At 36.4% G+C, this 14167-nt stretch overlaps 1 protein-coding gene across 3 annotated transcripts in view; it reads right to left on the bottom strand.

Annotated features, from left to right (window-relative positions):
- Window positions 1-13074, bottom strand: part of LOC138713342 (BTB/POZ domain-containing protein 2-like) — a 332232-nt gene extending 319158 nt beyond the window's left edge. For 2 of the 3 annotated variants that reach the window (XM_069845364.1, XM_069845371.1), the window contains exons 1-2: window positions 12920-13074; window positions 12596-12772 (exon numbers count right to left, since the gene is read on the bottom strand). The gene's annotated coding sequence lies outside the window, so the exon portion shown is untranslated. The other variant, XM_069845365.1, reaches the window with a different exon arrangement.
- Between the last annotated feature and the right edge of the window lie 1093 nt (window positions 13075-14167).

Here is a 14167-nt window from a genome sequence, read left to right as displayed (position 1 = left end):
TGGTGGTAGGAACTGGATTAATCTTGCTCAGGATAGGGACAAATGACGGGCTTATGTGAGGACGGCAATGAACTTCCGGACCCTTTAAAAGCCATTTGTAAGTATCATTATTATTATTATTATTATTATTATTATTATTATTATTATTATTATTACTATTATTATTATTAATGCCATATCGATGGATATGAATATGAATACCTCTACTGCGTCTGTGACTACAGTACTAGCGTGCTGGCCTTCCATCCGAGCAGCCCGGGTTCGATTCCCGGTCAGGTCTGAGTGGAATTTGTGGTGGACAAAGCAGACGTTGCAGAGGATTTTTCTCGAGGTACTCCCGTGTCCCTCTTTCGTTCCACCAACGTTTTAATTTCCCCTTCACCTCATCGGAAGACACCGTGATACGTCACGGTCATCTCAACTGGCCTCCGACATAGCACAAAATATTTGAATATCCGGTAATTTCATCTCTATATATAATTTTATTCTTGGTCTAATTTTTACTTAAATAAAAAAATACTTCTTTGTTCTTAACGTCTAGCCTATATTAATCAGTTAATCTTTTAGTACTTTGATTTTTATTGTATTTGTAAATTTAATATTAATTGTAATTATAATTGTAATTATATTCTTAATATTGTAGTTGTAATCCCCTGGTAGAGGGGAAGAGAAGGTCTGAGGGCCTTATCTCTACCAGGTTAAATAAATATGTACTACTATAAAATAGTAAAATGATGAATGTACGATAATTTTATGCTAAAGTACGATATTCTTCATAAGTTGGTACGACGATTGCGTTTCATTTATCTGGCAACCCTGCTATTGAGCGAGTGCATGTAAGTGGATGCCAATTCGTCTTTCGCGCAGGTGCCATGAGTTTGCACTCGGGCTCTACTAGTACACTACATAGTAGACCTACTAGGTGCGTCGAGATAGTATTAGATGTGCCACTATTCCCGGCTTGAGATAGTGTTACATGCACCACAATTCTCAGCTCGAGATAGTGTTAGTGCGCCAAAGTTTGATAATTGCTTTGTCACATATAATTTCTCCTACCACTTCACCAGACTTAGGACTACGAAATTACGTACGTGTGGTTAAAATGACAAGTCAACGTACTTTGTCAATAGGCCTATTAGTTGAAATGATTTAGCGAATACTTTTTGTTCATATTGATGCCATTTATTAGCCTACAGATTGTTAAGTTTACAGCATCTATTTCCATAAGATGACTTCTTAAAAAAGTCTGCTCGTCTTATTCTGTAATTCGCTTGTAACTTTCCATAAACTTTACGGATCCCTCTTATTGGTAGGCTACATGCTGATAACTGCTTCAGATTTTTATTTATGTTAAGATTTGAAATTCCAATAGGATAGCAATGAAGAGAAATATGTTGGGATGGTTATGATAAAAGAAAGAACTTAACTTAAAATGGAACGATTCTACGGCATTTGCGGTTTCTCTGTACAGTGTACGTTTGCCCATTTCCTGGGGGGAGGGGATGGAAGGGACTTTCACGTCTGGAGGAATACAGAACACTGCTTTCTTAAATTGACACTAAACATATTGGGAATTAAATCAATGGCTTTCCCAAAACACGCTATGAAATGTTTCATATAAAGAGTACAGGAAAAAACATGGTAAGTCCAAAATTATCCATTTTCTGTTATAGATGTCATGTAAATAGCTCACGGTGGAGGGACACAGTCAACCAACTTTGAGTGGCAGCAACAACCAGTGCTAGTGAAATTGTGGACAAAAAAAACTAGGAATGCAAATATAGACCATCAGATCGGCTCTTCTGATTGCCAAAACTCGAGCCACCCTTGCCCAAGTAGGAGACCTTGCCCCACTGGGGATTTATGGCTTTTATTATTATTATTATTATTATTATTATTATTATTATTATTATTATTATTATAGCTTAGTTAGTGTAGATTTGTGTAGTTTAACTGTACATAATAACAACCTCATTAGTTCAAAGAAATGTGAAGAATGATAACCCAAAGACAATGGAATATATGCCTAATTGGTCTTGAAACTTTAACTCGCTCTCCTGTAAAAATAGTAAAACGTGACATCAGGGTTTTTCCCCTGTACTCTTCATATAAAACAACTGAAAAGGAAGAAAAAATGAGCAAAACTGTATTAAACTTTTTTTTTAAATATGTCAAAGAATAACTCCCTGAAATTAATCACATTATTTACGGTTCATCTTGTATATTGATTGAAGTATATATTTGCTTATTGACTCAGTTACAGCTTTTCTATGTATGTATAGTCACTTGTTTCTTTACTTAGTCTAATTGTCTATGCAAATATTCATTTACAACTGATTTAAGTAAACTTTGTTTATTTAGTTATCGCTTTTTTCATGATATGTTAGGCCTTGTTACTTGTTTCTTGACGTAACTAATTGTATGTATGAATTTTTTTTGTTTATATTATTATTTATTGATATACTTATTTGTTTACAATTGATTTATATTTGTTTATTTATTCGTACTACTTTTCATATGTGTAGGCCTATATTTACCTAATTACTTAAATATTTACACATTCACAAGAGTACTTTTACCACTAATTTCAGGATGTTTACTTGCTATTTAGGTAGATGTAGACCTATCAGTTATTTATTTGCTTAGTTATTTATACTGCACTGTGATATTTAATTTTTTTATCTATATAATTTTATTCCCGATTGAATTGACTTGAGTAAAGCAGCTCAGAACTGAAATGTAAATGACCTTTCCTCAGACGCGCAACACATAGGCTAACTACGTATTTTTCTTTTAAACAAGTAGGATTCGAACAACACAACGTAAATATTGACAAATACTGCTGTTATAACGAACTACTTTCAACAGTTCACAGTGTGTACTTACAACTGCCAGCACCAGGATCAGCTGATAGGAAGCCTGCGCCCCTAACTTACATTATAATCACTTTCCGGTTTTTTAATTCTTCCACTATTGTAGTCTAAACGCAACCGTTAACTCTTTAAATGAACGCATTCTAATTACCATCACGATTGCTGACTAAGCGGACGCGTTCATTATCAAAACAGTTGAGTGTTTGCAGTTCATAGCTGAACACCATTCATGCATATCAAAACACTGTACTCAAATATTATACAAACACTACTCCCAGACGACTTCAGACTCTATTTTTAGTTATTATGAAATCATAACATGCAGTTTAAATATAATTCCCATTAGTATTATGTATGTATATGAATTAACGTTTTATGAATTTCTTCTGCGACCACCAATATAATTTGTCGTCTTATTCATTTATTGTTATTATTATTATTATTATTATTATTATTTTATTTTATTGGGTTATTTTATTGGGTTATTTTACGACATCAACATCTAGGTTATTTAGCGTCTGAATGACATGAAGGTGATAATGCCGGTGAAATGAGTCCGGGGTCCAGTACCGAAAGTTACCCAGCATTTGCTCGTAATTATTATCATCATCATCATGATCATCATTATTTCCTTTTCTATTCTTTCCTGGCTTAGTTACCTCATGAGTGATGCCTTACTGATGGCATTTATGAGATACAAACCTGTCTTCGGACAGTTGACTAAACAAAAACATGTTATGTGATTGTTGCTTATTGAAATCAGTAAATTACAATATGTAAAATTTCAATAAGAAGGATGCATTGTTGGTGTGCACTTTATTCATCTCTCCTACCGATAGTCAGGTACCACATAAGGATAGTGCTGAAAAATTAGATTTAGAAAATGTTGGCGACGAATTTATAGGGAGAAACACATTTGCATCACTACGTGCTACGTAATAGTGAGTCCACTTTCGTATTATCAATTTATAGTTAGAAAGAATTCAAGTACCCAAATTAAAATGTTTATATAATTGTAACGTTCTATTTAATTACTAAAAATAGATAATTATGCAGAACAGCTACGCACAAGATAATGCGGAGATTTTTTTGTATATAGTTACTAGTATGAAGGGACAAATTGGTATTCACATAAAATCCAAAAGAATGTTACCTACAAGTAAATGGAACATAGCCCCTGGACCTTATACTAACTACTTACATCACAAAATCGTTCTTAGATCTCCATTTTGTTATTTTTAGCATTCTACAGTAGGCTAGATTGTATAGGTCTGTACTATCCGTAGTCACATCAATATTACGAAAAATAATATCATTAAAGGGAGGATTTATGAGCTTCTTTTGGGAAATTATGATCAAATGTCTGAGCCCACCCAATGTTTTTAAAAAGTTGGCGCCAATGGATGTGTCAGAAAAAGAACAATTGTTTGTATACATTTGAAGTCTGATTAGTGTAATATGTAGCTAGTCAGCGATGCCTGCAATGGAGGGGAAAGGAACTGGCCACCCTACCCCATTAACTCCTGGCTTAGTTGCCTCATGAGTGTTATCTTATTGGTGGCACTTGTGAGGTTCAAAGCTGTGTTCGGACAGTTGACTAAATAACAAAACATACAGGCACAAAGTCCGCCGCGATGGCTGGTATGGTCCAACGTTCGATTCCCGGTATGGACATTTGACCGGTGTTCGTTGTTTTGTGATTGTCCTCTGATGTCCATACGATGAGTCTCATCTGTTTCAATATCCGGTATTGTAACTTCTAACCGTAGGTGGGGGGGACATAAGAGTCAAAATGATAGGCTACTGCTTCTCTGTAACATTAGGTATTAAGAAATCATAGGGGAAAGGACTCTAAGAGTACGCACATAAATTAATTTGCTTGTCAGCATTAAAGTTGAGTGATAAAGTAAAAACTTTTTATGTCATTGAAGTTATTGAACATTGTTTATTTAAACATAAAACACAAATCAGTTACACAAGAAATTATATACGAGTATTGGCCCTTCAATCAAAATCTGGGCATTGCGCACTCTTGTAGGAACAAGCATCTAAGAGTGCGCATACAGTCCTTCAAGAGTACGCGCTAACATATGTCACAAATAAATACACCAGTTTCCTCATAGCACGAACAGGCTTCGTGCCACCATTCTTTGCAGTTTTCACATTGCACCCAGTCTTCTGTCAACGGTTCCTGATATTTTTTACCACAACCTGGACATAAAATATTGCAATTTGCTTTGGATGTTGTGGGAGTTTCTGGGTCAATCCTCAGTCGCTTTTTCTCCTTTGACCAAATGGACTTCTGATCAGTTCCTTAGGTTTGTTTCCTCCCTAATGTCTCCAGAGCATTCTTGTATGGAAATGAAGTCATTATTTCTGATTTCTTCCCCGTCCTCTTCCTTTTTGATTGGAGGTTTGCTGAAGGTAGACGAAGGCGAGCAAACTTGTCCATTCAGATTATTTTTACCGTCAGGACGAGAGATAAAATTTGTTTGAAATGTATCTTGACGGACTTGTTGAGATTCCTCTACATCAGGATTTAACTGGACTTTCTGTTGAGGCTTCCTCTCTTCAGTTTCTTGATTTGGTTCTGGTCTAGATGACACGGCAGACGATAGGAAATCATCCTCCGTGAATATTTCTGGGTTAAAAGGGAAGATTCCTGTGGCACGGAATGAATTCTTCGCCTTTTCCAGAGTAGCTACCCTTTCATATGCTCTACAGAACGGAGAAGCCACTTCCTTGTGAGTTATCGTTATCACACGTCCTGGATTGCGAACCATAAATTTATCACGTTCTGTAGAATAGGCAGATTTAAGGGGCACAAAGAAGCTGTTATCAAGGGGCTGGATCATGTGGCTCGCATTTGGGGCAGAGTAAGAAGTGTGATGAAGTGTTCTCTGCAGTATAATATTGCTTCCAAGCTGCAATGCGAAGTGTGGTTATCCAGGATTAGAAGAGCTGGACCAACCTTGGTTGACTTTACAAATTGTGTGAAATGTTGCAGCCATTCCACGAAAAGCTCCGTGTTCATTAATGCAGAATCCGAAATTAGGTGCAAGATGCCTTCAGGAGCATCTCTGTACAATTCAGGATTGAGTCTCTTCCTCGGAAAAATAATAGCTGGAGGAATGTAGATGCCAGTTGGAGACAGACAACACACAATTGAAACTATCTTTCCTCTCTCAGCTGATGCAACTTTCCCTACACGACGTTTCCTAAAATGAAGAATCACACGGTGTATATTCTACAAAATTGTAAATATACTAAAGTATACCTACTTAGTAGAAAATTTTATATAAAAATTAACCTTCATAAACATCAACAAGAAACACTAACATCTCTAGAAGAGTTTAAACTGCTTTATTTTATCCGACAATGCTAGAAATGTTAGTGTCCTCCAAGAGTACGCGCGCACTCTTGAGGGATCCAGCTGTGCGCCCTCTTTGAGGCCTGGTTGTACTGACAAAAAATTAGAATAGATGGAAGTAGCATACAATAACTGATTTCCCTCTTTGTGCGAAATTACAGGTTATGGAAGAACGTTTTCCATGTGCACATTGTAAAACCTATTTCAAAATTATTTCCTGAGAAAGAAACTAATTTCAAAATACACAAAATTACAAGATTAGTATAAAAAATTGCAACTTACCAATAACTAATATAATCCTCAGCAATAAAAAGTGACTTCTATATCAGAACATCGCTTATGAAGATACCTTCTTACAAGTTCCACTTCAGCTCGTTACAATGCAGCCAACATAGAAAATTAAAGCTGCGTACTCTTGTAGGACTGCGCGCTCTTTGGGTAACTACCCCTAATTGAGGGGGTCAGAAGCAAAGGGGTACAAGTGACATTTCTAAAAACATGAGTTAAGTGCATCCAGGGAAGCTAAAACATTTAAAATTTTAGTGGCAAAGGGATATATATTTTAACCACATCAAACACTAAAATAAAAGTAAAAAATTTCACGGAATTTACGAAATCTTAAGTAGGCCTACTTTAAACCACATTCTCTCACAAATAACGTAAGTACACTTATACCTCTTTGCTTCTGCCCCTCTCGATTCTGAGAGATTTAAATAGGTTTATATACGATAAAGTGAAGAGAAGCGAATAGGAGTATTGCAAATGTGGATATGGAGAAGAAAGGAACGTGTGAAGTGGACAGACAGGATAAGAAATGAAGCAGTGTTGGAAAGAGTGGTTGAAAAAAGAATGATGCTGAAAATGATTAGAAAGAGGAAAAGGAATAGGTTGGGTCACTGGCGAGAATAAACTGCCTACTTAAGGATGCACTGGAAAAAATTGTGAACGGGAGAAGAGTTCGGGGCAGAAGAAGATACAGATGATACACTGTACCTTAAGATATATGGATCATATGAGGAGACGAAGAGGAAGGCAGAAAACAGAAATGATTGGAGAAAGCTGGTTTGCAGTGAATGAATGAATGAATGAATGAATGAATGAATGAATGAATGAATGAATGAATGAATGAATGAAAAGGTTTATCTTCAAATTAATAGCCTATACAAATCAATGTTTACGTAAGCGTTATGTTTCTAAATATAGGCATTCCAACAGAATCAGTAATGGCAAAGCTCTCTAGTTCACAGAACGATCTTAGGATTTTGTTAACAAAAATCAAAATACTTATTTGATTTAATTGCCATTTTGCTGTACTTAGTTAAACAAGATAGAGGTTTCAGAGGACATAACGAATGTTTTGAAGTCTGATTAGTGTAATATATTACTAGCCAGCGATGTATACAATGGAAGGGAAAAGGAACTGACCGCCTATCCCATTATCTCCTGAATTAGTTGCCTCATGAATGATGCTTTATTGGTATCAATTATGAGGTTCAAACCTGTCTTCGAACAGTAGACTAAACAACGACAATGAATGTTTACTTTTTCATTGTGTGTGTAAGTTACACGCATGTATTTTTCTTTCTTGTGCGTGTAGCGCATTCATATGCTCTTGATAAGAATAAGTAGGCTATTTATGGATTAGCTTAGTGTGGCCCCCTATCCAAGGAAATCGTTCTATCTCCACCTATGCTTCTAACTTATATACCTATTTTACTTCACGAGAAATCACTAGAAACTGAAAATTTAAATATAAAATTCTGAACAAAAATGTTAAAAACTCGCACTTACGTTCGGTGATAGATTACAGAATAAGAACGTCCGACACAAAACTTACAAACTTTGCTCTTCAATTACGATAAATGTTCACATTTCGTTTCTGAGTTTCTACCGTATATTTTATTTGACAGTCATTTGTCGTGACTACAAACAGAAATAAAATAATTAGCTACATAATAGCCTATGTAGGCACACACAACTTACATCTTTAAAACGAAAATAACGACAAAATAAAGTGAGTGTGAGAGTGAGTGAGGAGTGAGTGTGTGTGAGAGAGAAAGAGTAACTTATACCAACTTAGTAACAGTAAAGCTTGGCCCACTGGAGATGATCCCTTTCAATGTCTGGAACCCAGTAAGCTTGTTTCACTTTTCCTAACCCACTTAGCATAATTTTCTCACCTGCTACCGCCACGAACTTCTGTTTCTTATTATGACACCCGACATACCACCGACTCTAACTGAAACATTAGTAAGCTTAACGGCATTCCACTGTAGCTATTATACAAGCTGCAACATATGTTGTGTTCGTTTTCATTATGTTCTTTCACCGGACAAGCTAAGAGTGAACTCTAACGTCCTGTTCTGGAAGTCGAAAACGACTCCTGATATATTAAGGGTTGCGATTTATTGACCGCTTAGAGACAAAATATTACTCTTATTGCATACAATCATAATAACATTTGAAAAAAAATAATCTATATTTATTTATTTATTTATTTATTCATTTATTCATTTATTCATTCATTCATTTATTTATTTACTCTGGTGGAGTTAAGACCATCTCTTCCACACACCAGAAATGCAATAAAACTTCAAGAAAAGTTATACATCAGGCAAATTAATCTAATATTAGTACATTATGCAACGAGCCTATAATGATAGTAATTAAGAAGCGAGTATGGATGTTTATGAAACGAGCGCAAGCGAGTTTCATAATTTTCATACGAGCCTCTTAATTACCATTATAGGCGAGTTTCATAAGACTTTTTATGCTCGACCATATTTCTAACTTGAAATTATTCAGATGTATACATTTTATTTGTATCTGACAAGATCGGAAGTGACCTTGTTCTAGGTCGTGAATTGTGAGATGTGCGCAGACGCGAAAGTATTGATTTTTTCCGAGGAACAATAATGTCATTGACCTTGATGTAATCCCGTTAAACTTGATATAACCTTGATTACTGAATTCGACATTGAAAAACGAGATGACAAATTGAATTTATTTGAATATTATTTACAATTAACGCTAATTATTATAGTAACAGAACATAACCTTCTGCGACAGTATTGGATTTCCAGCCTCCGTGACTTTTCGCTAATTCTCTTTCGATTGCATATCCGAGAATAATCGATACTTGCGGTTTTATAACGGTACAAAGCTGACTTGTCATTGGTTGAACACCTGTAAGCAGAGTTGTCATTGGCTGAACACCTGTACTTTAATAAATAGGTGTACTTTAATGACATGCATTAAAGGACTGCTACCAGGTGTATAATTACTACATTTCGGCATGGTCGAGCATAAAATACCTAACGTGTGACAGAACGAATACGATGTAAAAAAACAACTGAACATACAAATGGAGATTGAAAATAATAAAAATTATTCTAACATATTAAACAATGATACAAAGGGGGGGGAGAAGTAAAGACATAAACAGTAAAATAAATACAGACACAAAATAAGTGACAGTCAGCGTCATTGTTATTAACCAAATAAAGATAAGCTGTTCTATAATAGTATCCTGGCACAAAGACAAGAGAAAGGGATAATCTATCAAACGGAAGTTATTGCCAAAATACTGAAGATGAAAACATCAGCAGTAATCTAGCAACTTCTCAGCAACGGATTTTGTGGGATAAAACATACTTTTTTAATTCAGTTTCAAGAATTTTGGTTGAGAAGAAACTGCCTTCTGAAGGATGCACTGGAAGGAATGGTGAACGGGAGAAGGGTTCGGAGCAGAAGAAGATATCAGATGATAGGCGACATTAAGACATATGGATCATATGAGGAGACAAAGAGGAAGGCAGAAAATAAAGACTGGAGAATGCTGAGTTTGCAGTGGAAGACCTACTCTTGGGCAGATCACTATGAATGAATGGATTCAAGAATTTAAACATGTCTGAACGCTTATGTTCTGTTGGTATTGCTTCTCGCCTACTAAGCGGCCCCCTTTAGTATTTCTCGTCTGTATGTTTGGACAATAACTTAACCTAAGCAACAATGAAAAATATGAATGAATAAACATGAAAAAAATATATATAAAATACAAAAAAAAAAATAGAAAAATAGAAAATAACAGCAATAATTTACAATGAATCTGCACTCGAAATGGTACTAGGCCTATCATATTAACAAATACTTTTTGTTTCTGAAATTCATACCGGCACTTTTACATGGAAATATACACAGTTTGTATACTTATAGCTACTTTTTTAATAAAACTAAAAGCTCTAGTATCCACATTTCGTAATGACAACACACCGGATGGAATTTATTTTGGCGAGTGCATTCAATTCTATTCGCATTATATCGCAACCATTCCCCGAATGCCCAAGTTTAATAAATACAGCAGCAGGAAAATACAGAATCAATGCCTCCAACTTAATTGCGATGTACTGCTTATCTCAATTCACTATTAGTAAACATGTATTCACTTAGCGACTCCAAATTCTGGACTAAATCATTTTAAGAAACCTCTCATACATCCGGCTGAGACCAGAGTAGTAATTCCTGATACGAGAAATGAACGCAGTGTTAAAAGTGTCAGTTTATAACGTGATTAGAGATGTTTGCGGAACAAGCCCTCTAGGCCAGTGTAGCCAACCTACAATAATAAAAAATTATGGTTTATATAGCAACGCTCGCAACTGCAGAGGTTATATCAGCGTCGCCGGTGTGTCGGAATTTTGTCCCGCAGAAATTCTTTTATATGCCAGTAAATCTACTGACATGAGTCTGTAGCATTTAAACACACTTAAATGCCATCGACCTCGGCCGGGATCGAACCCGCAACCTCGAGCATAGAAACCCAGCGCTATACCAACTACGCCTACAATCGAAATAAAGTCATTTTAACAAGTGTATCAAACAGTAACTTCAGACAGCCATTGTTAAAAGTAAGCAATGCATAGCTCGACAACTCTTTGAATAACTGAAAGTTGTTTGTTACTAATATGAAATTTACAAATGAACATTGCTTCAGAGGAGAAGAAAATGAACTTGACAAAAATGAAAACTTAGCAGTAGATATAATAACTTTAGAATTAATATCCACAAAATCACGGTAGCAATATGACAACATACAGATTCATTGAATGGTGAAGGAGAAAGAATGCTGTATGAAGAGTTTAAAGTTGTTTGAAAGTTTCCACATAGTCTTAGTAGAATTTTGATACAATCATATACCGCTAAAATGTATACTTTTAGCATTGGCTGTCTTAAAAATAATTAGTGACACTAACGTTCTATTTAATAATACATACCTCCTACGAATGGTGGAATATGAGAAGTATATTATCCATTAAATGGAAAAGGGAGGAAAAAAATACGTGATTCAGAAGTCGGTAGATACATACTGCATCTAAATGAGTTTGCAGGATTGTTCTAGCTATATAGAGTAATTTTGCCTTTAAACCGGAACTTTTAAATTTGTATTTCGAGCACAGCAACCGACTATAGGTGTATTAAAAATGTTTTGCAATATTTGCTTTTAATCAGATTTACAATGAAAATTAGAACTTTCTAATATTCGTAATGCTGTGTTAACTTTTATAATAGAAATTACGTAGAACACTGTACAAAGAATGCTCCGTTTTCTAGCAAAAAACAGAATGTCAAATGGTGCAACAAGACGTCGTATCTCCTTAGGGCAGAAACAGGCGCGTAACTATAATCAATACATTCTAAAAGAACAAAATATTTCCCCAGGCGCGTTTTCCTTAATAATTGCAAGCAATAATGGTTGACCCATCTTGTGCCAGCATTGAGAGGTATGTATGGTGTCACCACGCCTCCCTAAGTTTCCATTAAATACAGTTTAACTTAATAAGCAAATAATTTGCAAAGAGTAAAAACTAAAATACAAATTATTAAGTTTTTCTACTTAGCAATCATATAACAGAAATAATGTTATTATAGTCTATTTGCAAGTGAAAGAATACAAGTCAACATAATACATAGATACAGTGGTAGTCGGGGAGAGGGGGGAATTAATGAGATGACATAACCTCAATCCCAAGAAAAGTGTTATTTTGTGTCACACTAAATGCTAACCCTGTAATATTATAAATATCTTGGTACTCCGTTGCGCGTCAAGACAGAGTTAGGTACAATGTACTATGTTTTGTTTACATTATTTGCGTTTTATTGTCACCTCGACAAAACAAGGTTTATACATTCGTTCTATCTTCTATTCGTGTTAGAGGTGTGCTGATTATTTCGCCTAAATTAAAACGTTATCTTATTTATAATTCGAGAAATTGTCTTATGTCTTATAAAAACATAGTAAGTAAAATAGGCATGGAAATGAATTAGATCCAAATAAGTAATTAACATGCCTTACCTTAATAGGATAAAACCATTAGTGGAGTTCCAGGCTTCTTCTCCAGACGTCTTCAGCGACACTGGGGAAGAACCGACAAGAGCCGAGGAGTTTGAGTGAACAGGCGACGCCGACGCCGACGTCGAACGCCGTCACCTCAGCTTCTGCACGTTACTTCCCCCCGTATCCAGCCGGTTGCTATGAATAGACACATACAGTAGAAGATCACTACACTGAGCAGGCGAGGCTTCTAGCAGCTAAGGTTGTACGCTACTGCTACTACTCGCAATAAATGCTGTCCCAACCACTACCACCACCACCATCACCAAAACTTCCGTTCCTAACCTTCACCAATTCCACGGTGTGACCGGTCCCTCCATGCCTCTCGTACGAATTAGCAATATTGCTTCTGCGCGTGCGCTGTAAACAAGCACCCTCTACTTCTTTACCATCCTGTTCCTCATCATCTTTTTCTCTGGACGTTTTCCTGGATTGTGTCCCCTACCCCGCACCCTTGCAGTGCCTCTTAACCTCCTCCCTCCATTCGACATGGACTGGGTTTATTGATCAGGCGGTCACACGTGTACTCTACTGTGTGCTTCACGATCACAGGCATTACGCTCCGAAGGACTCTGTAGAGGCAATTTCACGACGTCGATTCAGTTACGTAAGTTTAGAAATGAAATTTAAAGGCCTTCAAATTAATCTCAACCGTGGATTTGTTATTTATATGACGACCTCTCTCTCCAAGACACGGAGTTCGATTTCCGACAATCTACGTATAAAAAATAGCTTTTGGTTTAAAAGTTGCTGAGAGGCAAGTTTCTTCCGAGTAATTTACTTCTTTCTGTCAAATTCTTTTCACAATTACTCAACAACCACAGCATAATTTAATTGATGTTGACTTAACCTCATCAGCATACTCAAGTCGTCCGCTATTTTAGCGGACCCGAGTTCGATTCTCGACAGTTACCGGGGGAAATTTATTTCCCATCGTGACTGGTACCTTCCATCGCGTTATATTTTTCCAACTTCGTCTTAAGCAGTTGCCTTGCGCCTTGGTTATCATATGGTCAATGAGTCCCTACACTTGAGTAACCTGCCTTTATCTAATGTTGATTCTTAATCCTCAAAAGAGTCCACACCTATGTAGTAACGGTCAGCGCGTCTGGCAGCGAAAGCAAGTGGCCCGGGTTCGATTCCCGTTCGGGGAAAGTTACCTGGTTGAGGTTTTTCCGGGGTTTTCCCTCAACCCATTTCGAGCAAATGCTGGGTAACTATCGGTGCTGGACTCCGAACTCATTTCACCGGCATTATCACCATCTCATTCAGACGCTAAATAACCTAAGATGTTGATAAAGCGTCGTAAAATAACCTACTAAATCCTCAAAAGAGGAAGAGCAGAACGAACGTGAGACTCGCTCTTTCAACGAAGGTAATAATCATCATCATGTACGAATTAGGCTTTTTAGCCTGTTTCATCTCCAGAGCAATTTAAAACTGGCCTTTCCAATGTTTTTTAGGCTTTCGATTTGGCCTCTTCCTTGCGGTTTATAGTGAAGGAGTTGATACAGAATGCGACTTCCCTTGCTG

The sequence above is a fragment of the Periplaneta americana genome, chromosome 14 (genome assembly GCF_040183065.1).
Source record: "Periplaneta americana isolate PAMFEO1 chromosome 14, P.americana_PAMFEO1_priV1, whole genome shotgun sequence".
NCBI lineage: Eukaryota > Metazoa > Arthropoda > Insecta > Blattodea > Blattidae > Periplaneta > Periplaneta americana.
Note: the sequence above shows the minus strand (reverse complement) of the source record. Positions and strands in the feature narration are given on the sequence as shown.